This window comes from Panthera tigris, chromosome B2 (assembly GCF_018350195.1).
Source record: "Panthera tigris isolate Pti1 chromosome B2, P.tigris_Pti1_mat1.1, whole genome shotgun sequence".
Classification (NCBI taxonomy): Eukaryota; Metazoa; Chordata; class Mammalia; order Carnivora; family Felidae; genus Panthera; species Panthera tigris.
The window spans coordinates 34211786-34219257 of record NC_056664.1 but is presented as its reverse complement, the minus strand read 5'-3'; positions in this window follow the sequence as shown (position 1 = coordinate 34219257).

Here is a 7472-nt window from a genome sequence, read left to right as displayed (position 1 = left end):
GGGTGCTTGCTTTATAATTGATTAAACTGAGCATGTCTGTTCTATATATTTCTCTGCGTGTGTCTTTTAATTTTTTTTTACGTAGGCTCCACGCCCAGCCTGGGGCTCGAACTCACAACCCCAAGATCAAGAATCACATGCCCTACTGACTGAGCCAGCTAGGTACCCCAAGTATGTGTGTCTTTTAGATACTAGCATTACTTCATTGAGGTATAATCTACATATAGTAATAGCACAAATCTTAAGTTTAGAGCTTAATGACTTGATAAGTGTATATACCTGTGCAACCATCACCTAGATCAAGATCTGGACCATTTTCAGTACCCCTAAATTCCCGTGTGCCCCCTCCTAGTCAATCTCTGCCCCCCGGGGGGGGGCAACCTCGATCTGATTTGTACACCATAGATTAGTTTTGTGCGTGTGTGCACGCATACGCGTTTTACGAGGTTCAAAGAAATACAGCTGCTATCATAGGAGAGGGAAGTGGGCAATAAAATCTTTAATGTGAAAAGGGGGCCTCAAAAAAGGAGGTTAATCCTGAATTAACTAAGGAATCACTGGCATGGGAAACAGGAGGTTCCAGAACCAGCCCAACCTCTCAGGATTGGAACAAGAGGTCTGGGGACACTTCTCGGAGCAGAGAGGCGGTGAGTGGGGAGAGCAGGAGTGAGGGAGAGGCCTGCCAGGGCTCCTCCTGAGTCCATCCACCCCCACGTTCTGCGTGAGGTCCCTGCCCCTCCTCTGGCAGCAGTTTTCTGTGAGGCCAAGGCTGCGAGGAAGGGCGCTCTCAAGGGCATCCGCCCAGAGGCACGGAGAAGTCAGGGCCTCTGGGCAGTTAGGTTATTTATCTCTCCTGCCTTCCCTTCTAAGGTCTCTACGATTTGGGGCCTCCTTCACCCTATGTCCTGCCTGGGGAGAGGCTGAGGCTCTCAAAGTAGGGTGGTATAAGAGTCACAGAGCTTATCATTTCTTCTTTCCTTTGTTTAAAAACACGTATTTGAGGGGCTCTCAGTCGGTTGAGCTACGGCTCAGGTCATGATCTCACAGTTCGTGAGTTCGAGCCCTACGTCCGATTCCGTGCTGACAGCTTGGAGCCTGGAGCCTGTTTCGGATTCTGTGTCTCCCTCTCTTTCTGCCCTTCTCCCGCTCTCTCTCCCTCTCTCAAAGAGTAACCATTAAAAAATTTTAAAAACAAAACACTTATTTGAGCACCTACATCGTGCTATAGCTTCTTGCTGGGTGCTGGGGACAGGAGGATGACTGAGACAAATGTCATCAGCTCTCAGGGGGTGAAGAGTAGCATCGCCAGGTGAAGCCAGGCCTTCTCCCCGCTTCAAATGACCTCAGAGAGGTAAAGTGACTGGTGCAGTATCACACAGTGAGCTGCTGACAGAGGGAAGCAAAGAACAGGGACCCTTGACTCGGTCCTCCCTACTGAGGATAAGCAAAATCAACAGCCTGACTCCCCAGCTTTCTTCCCTCACAGGCGTTCTGGTCCTGGAGTAGCAGAAAGAGCACTGACCTAGAAGTCAGGAGACCTCGTCCCTGCTTCTAGGTCTTAGAGGGACGTGCCCTCTCTGGGCCCCCGGTTTTCTCCCGTGTACGGAAGGAAGGCGGACTTGAGATGAGCTTCGCGTTTCCCTCAGCTCTCACTTTCTTGAGTGTACCCTGCATTTCCTCACCACAGGGCCTTTGCTCAAAGTTTTTCTGCCACACGAATGCCTCTTTCCCTCCTCCTTCCTTCCTCTGACATTCTCCCAGTCACCTGGGACCTAATTCACATGCTGCCCCCACCGGATTTGGGATCTATTTTTTTTTCAGGGGGGGAGGGGCAGAGAGAGAAGAAGAGAGAGAGAACCTCAAGTAGGTTCCGCGCTGTCAGCGCAGAGCCTGACACGGGGCTCAGACTCCCAACCGTGAGATCATGACCCGAGCCGGAACCAAGAGTCAGACGCTCAACTGACTGAGCCACCCAGGTGTCCCAGTATCTGGGATCTGTCGAGGGGTGGCCCCGAAGTCTCCACTCCCGGAACAGACAGAGCCTCCCTCACTTTGCAACCCTCCTGTCCCAGGACAGCCTCTGTGGGGAAGACATCTGTTTTGTCAACCACCAGTGCAGGTGTGGGGTGAATTCTTGCTCCCACCCCACTTCCACATGCCCCTTTCAGCTTTCGAGACTGATCTGATCCTTCCTCAGGGCCTCCGTGAGATCGTGCCTTCCCGCTGGGCAGCCCAGCCCAAGCCGGGGCTCCAAACTGGGGCACTTTGGGCAAAGGTAGCCACCCTGGGAGGTGACCCCAGGGAGGACGAGGACAGACACGGCCTCTGCCAGAAGAACGGCTGCCCTACCTCATCTGTCCCGTCCTCATTCACAAACACCTGGGAAGAAATCCTCCCTCACAACAAACAAAGGGCTCCCGTTCCCACAACCACACCCAAACCCACTCCTACCTACCTCCCCACAAACAGATGTATCAACTTTGCAAAGATGTACCCCCCTGCTGCCTCTGCTCCCCTGCCCCTCCCCTGGGAGGCACTGTGCACGCACGTACATTCGTTGCACACGCACACGTGGGCACACGAAGACACATGCATGGGTACGCATGCGTACACATGGGTGTATACACGGGCAATATGAGGGAATGCATGGCCTGCAGTGGTGCCCTCATGCGCCTGGGGTGCCCACACTCTCCCGTGTATGCACACGTGGGTGCACGTATACACACACTCACTCTCCCATGATGTGGGACTCCTCTGCACCTTCAGCTCTCGGGTGAGCCCCGCTCATACCTGCCTGCTGAGGATGCTCTGGGGGAATGTGGGGTGAGGACAGTGCTCCATTGCTGGCTCCCGGCTGCCTCTGGATTTATAGCAAACCAGGCTCTTTTGCCTTCATTTCTCTTACTAGTGAATAACCCTACGGGTAGCAGAGAAAGACCCAAGAGCTGTGGGTTCACTCCAGGGCAGCACCTTGCTTGGGTGGCTGACAGGAATGGGGGCAGGGGAAGGGGGGTAAGGTTTCCACCACTTCTGGGAACAGATGTCTCCAGGGGGGCGTCGTTTTGTGGGGCTGGTAGATCTCTTTGCTTTTACTGTCAGTTCTTGATTGCATTCCATTCATTCGTCCCATTGCTGCAGGGGCCTTAGGCCCTTGTCTTCTTCCCTTGGAGAGGTAGGAGGGCTTTGAAGAGGGCCCAGTCCCCAGGTGGATGTGGCAGCTCTGGGGCTGAGAGCGGGGTCCCGGGCAGACTGGCCTCCTCAAGGGAAAGCGGGGCTTCTTTCGGACGCCTCCAGGGCACAGCGCAGCAGTAATCCAGAGCATGGTAGGGCTGAGCGATTGTGTTTGTGACACGGTCGCCCAATCTAGGGCCTGGGCAGGGAGCAGACTGGGGTTCCGTTAAACCTGATTCAGCTGCAGTCACTGAGCACACAACATGTGCCTGGCGTGGTGCTGGGGAGGGGGAGGAGGGAAAGAGGAGGCTACAGAAATGAGTAAGACGTAGCAACTGTCGCGCGTGCATGTGTCTCGTTCCACACGGGCGGAACACCCGGAGAGTGGCACTTGGGGGCCACCCCAGATCTGTCCTCTCCTACCCCATCCAGTCAGTCCCCCGTCCCACGGGGTATTCTTGTTCCCTCTTTCTCACGAGTTCTCTCCTTTTAGGGCTCACGGCCACTGCTTCTGCAGGCATCTGGTACCGCCTCCCTCGCGGGGCTTCTAATTGGAGGGGGGCGGGGGGGCCCCACCTCCAAGCTTATATCCTCCCTCACTCGGCTACCAGAACCATCTGCCTCAAACACACAGCTGATCTGTAACTGAGAGCCCTTCACTGGCTCACCATTGCCATCAGAACGGAGGCCCAAACGCCTCACGTGGCACCACCAGCGGTGGCCGTGCACGGCGCTTGCATCCCTAAGCCTGCCCCCAACTACACATTAGACCCCAGCCTCCCGGTTCCCCCGACTGGCCGTGCCGGTGTGCACATCTGAGCCTTTGCACATGCCGTTCCTGTTGCCTGGAATGCCTGTCCCCTCCTTAACCTAGGAAGGACATCATTATCTTTCCACATTGAGGGGGTCCCCCGTTCTCTGCTAGAACACATTTTAAAATAGTGCTGACAAGAATGATTTAAAAGCCAGCATTTCTACAGAGCAGACACAATTCGGACTGCTTTATATCTTACACATATATAAATAGACAATTATATTATTAATATCCATTAGTTCATTTAATCCTCACTAACTTGATAGGTACTATAATTATCATTTCCATTTTACAGATGGGAAAACTGATACGCAGAGAGTTTAAGTGACTTATTTACCTCAAGTGACATGCCTGATAAGCAGTAGTGGGATTTACACACAGCCAGTTCAGCTGAAGAGTCTGCACGGTTAACCCCTGCACTACACTGCCTCGCTGACTGTCTTAAGTATTTGCCAACGTACATAGCTTTGAGCAACCAGATTCGGTTAATGCCTGATGAGCAAATGAATGAATGAATGAATGAATGAATGAACTCATTCAGATTTAATTACATGAAGCAGTAGGGCTCAATCTTCATTCATGTAAGATGTCTGCTTTGCCAAAGCTATTTTATTTTCTAGAACGTAGAGCATTTTTTCAAAATAGATTTTGAGAGTAAAATCCTATGCATCATATTTTCATGTTATCTTCTGGCCTTTGACATGGAATTTAGATGGGTCTCCAAGCCTGTTTTTTGAAGTCAATGGAGAAAGAGGTCCCCAAGACCCTCTAGTGACCTGCTTACTATGACCAGCTGCCCATGGCATAGGCAGGTGTCAGCTACCTCCTGAGCAATCTCTGTGCTTATGGCACCAGGGAGACAGATTCCCCTGAGAAGTGACCTAATGCAAAGTGAATTATGGCTGATGCTGAAAGAACATCCTATCTCAGCACACGGGCCAGGGACGGAGTTGTTCCAACCGGAGATGTCTGGGAGGGTTTTCTGGAAGAGGTGAGATTTGGACTGAGTCTCGAAAGATTTTGGTAATTGGAGAGAAGGGAGAAGGGCGTGGAAGTTCTGAGAATGTTCCGTGGTAGGAAGAGCGGAGCAGCAAAGTGGGAGGCAAGAGAGGATGCGGTGGAAGGGGAGACCCCCCCAGGCAGGTGGATAACGGCCACATAGTGGGGCAGCAGAGGCTGACGTCATCTTCATTTCTGCCCTGGTTGACTGCACATTTTTGGTCGAGTGGTTGATTTTTTAATTTTCATTTTCTATCCTCTATGGAAATTAAGCCTTTCCACCTGGGGGGAAGCTCGAATGAGAATCCCGAGGGCAGAAGAATTTGCTGATTCCACAGTTCAACACACTAGGCTCGCCACCCAGCCAGCCGACAGCTTGTCTCCCTACGCTCACTTCTGAAAGGTGGTGTAGCTTAGAGGATTAGCCGCAGCTCTGCCACTTGCTGGCTTGGCAGACCATTTAACTCCTCTGTGCTACAATTTCCTTAGGTTGTTTTTGAAGATTCCCTTAGTTAAGACACTTAAAGCATCTAGAACGTGGTCCAGCTTCCAATAAGCGCCCGGTGGACATTAGCTGGTATGGACACCATAGCCAAGAGTCTTCATAGTGATGCAAATTTCACTGGGTTATCCCTCTTTTAGGCCACCAGACTTGGCCTTTGCTGCCACCTCTCTCTAGTCCCAGGGTTCTCCCCACAGGTGTGGTTCCTGTTGACCTGAGCAATACCCTCCTAACCCCCCAAATATCTGAGTCAGTCACCCCTCTTTTTGCCCCTGCCCACGCATGCCCACTCTGCTGATACACCGGCTTCCTGGGATATGATTAATTCTGATTTGTGCCCATGGGGTCTGGACAGGGAAGCAAAGCTGCAAAGAAACCTGAGTAAATGCTTTCTGGGAGTTCACAGGGCACACAGCCAATTTCAGTTTGAGGGTCAGCCAGGTTCCAGACATCAGAGCTAAGTCCCTGGAGAGGAGGCATTGGTGCCTCTGTGTCTCCTCGGGGGGCAGCCAGCTCAGAGCCCTGCATGTACCCAGGCTTGGGAAATACCTTCGGCTGTTTGCACGACAGGGTCAGAACAGCATCCAGCTGTGCCATGACAGCCCCAAACCAGAAAACCATGACAGTCCGAAAAACCAGACTGGGATGGGGTACAAATCTGGCTCCTCATAGCAAAGGGGCAGGTGGAGAGGGGATTAGCTTATAAAACAGAGCCTGGGCCCTTTTCCCAGGGCCAGGTCCAACTGGCTGCCCCTTAGCAAACCTCAAGGGCCCAGACAGTTCTCTTTGAACTATCAGGTTCACCTTCCGCCCTATCTTGCCCTTCTTACCCACGTCTGGGACTTTCTCCCAACACCTTCCACCTTGCAAAAGCTTTCTCTTAAACCTGGAACCAGAGTTTCTCTTTATCACTGTGTTTTTGTTTTTTCACAAGTTGTGCGTGGTGAGATCTCTCTTGTGTTTATCCTGCTGTGGTGCATTCGTCACATTTGGGACAATTTCGGCCATTGCTCATTCTAAATGGTTTCAGTATTTCTTCAGTCCCAGCCCGTTTTTCAAAGATGGTCTGCAATGGACTGACTACCTGGCAGTTTGTTAACAACGCCCCACCCAAATAAGAATCTCCCCGGAACTCAGGAGTCCGTGTTTCCAACAAGTTCCAGGCTGTCTTAGGCCCACTGTACTAAGACCACTGAGCCAGGACTGCGAGTGTTTCAATGGCAGGGCCTGGATTTCGCTCACCTCTGTGTCCCCAGCCTCTGTAGGACCTGTGGGGCCACCTCCCTTCCCAGGCTCCTAAAGGCCTAATGCCAAAAAGATGACACTTGGACTCATGAATTTTAGGCATCGGCCAGCAGAGGAAAGAAACTCTTTGGGGGCTCTGAGGGGTTGCCCCAATTCACCAAGGACGCCTTGAGAGAAAAGCACTCATGCTGACTTAACCACGCTGGACCTCTGTTCTCTGTGAAATGCAGATCAACGTCTCTGTGGTGAGGGTTGAGGTGATGAAGTAGGCCTCAAAAGCTAGAAGTTCGAGGTGTCAGGCTTAATTCTCGTTGGGGTTAGGGGCAGGGGAAAAAACAAGTGAGCAAGTGAGAAATTACTACTTGCAAGCTACTTCCTAGAAAATACAGAGAGAAGCAGACAGATAAATGTACCAGGCTCATACATAAGAACACACACCTTGTGTGTGTGTGGTTTAGATAAACTTTACTGAGGCATAATTTATGTACAATACAATGTGCCCATATGGGTGTATAATTTGATGAGTTTTGACAAATGTGTTTGCCTCTATCGCAGTAAAGATCATTTCTGTCTCCCTAAAAGTTTCCTTGTTCCTTTTTGCAATCTGTCCCCACCTGGGCCCAAACAGCCCCTAATCGGCTTTCTGTTGCTTTGGATTAGATTGGTATTTCCTAGAATTTCATGTACAAGGAATCACACAGTCTGTACTATTTTCTTTCTAGCTTCTTTTGCTCAACAACA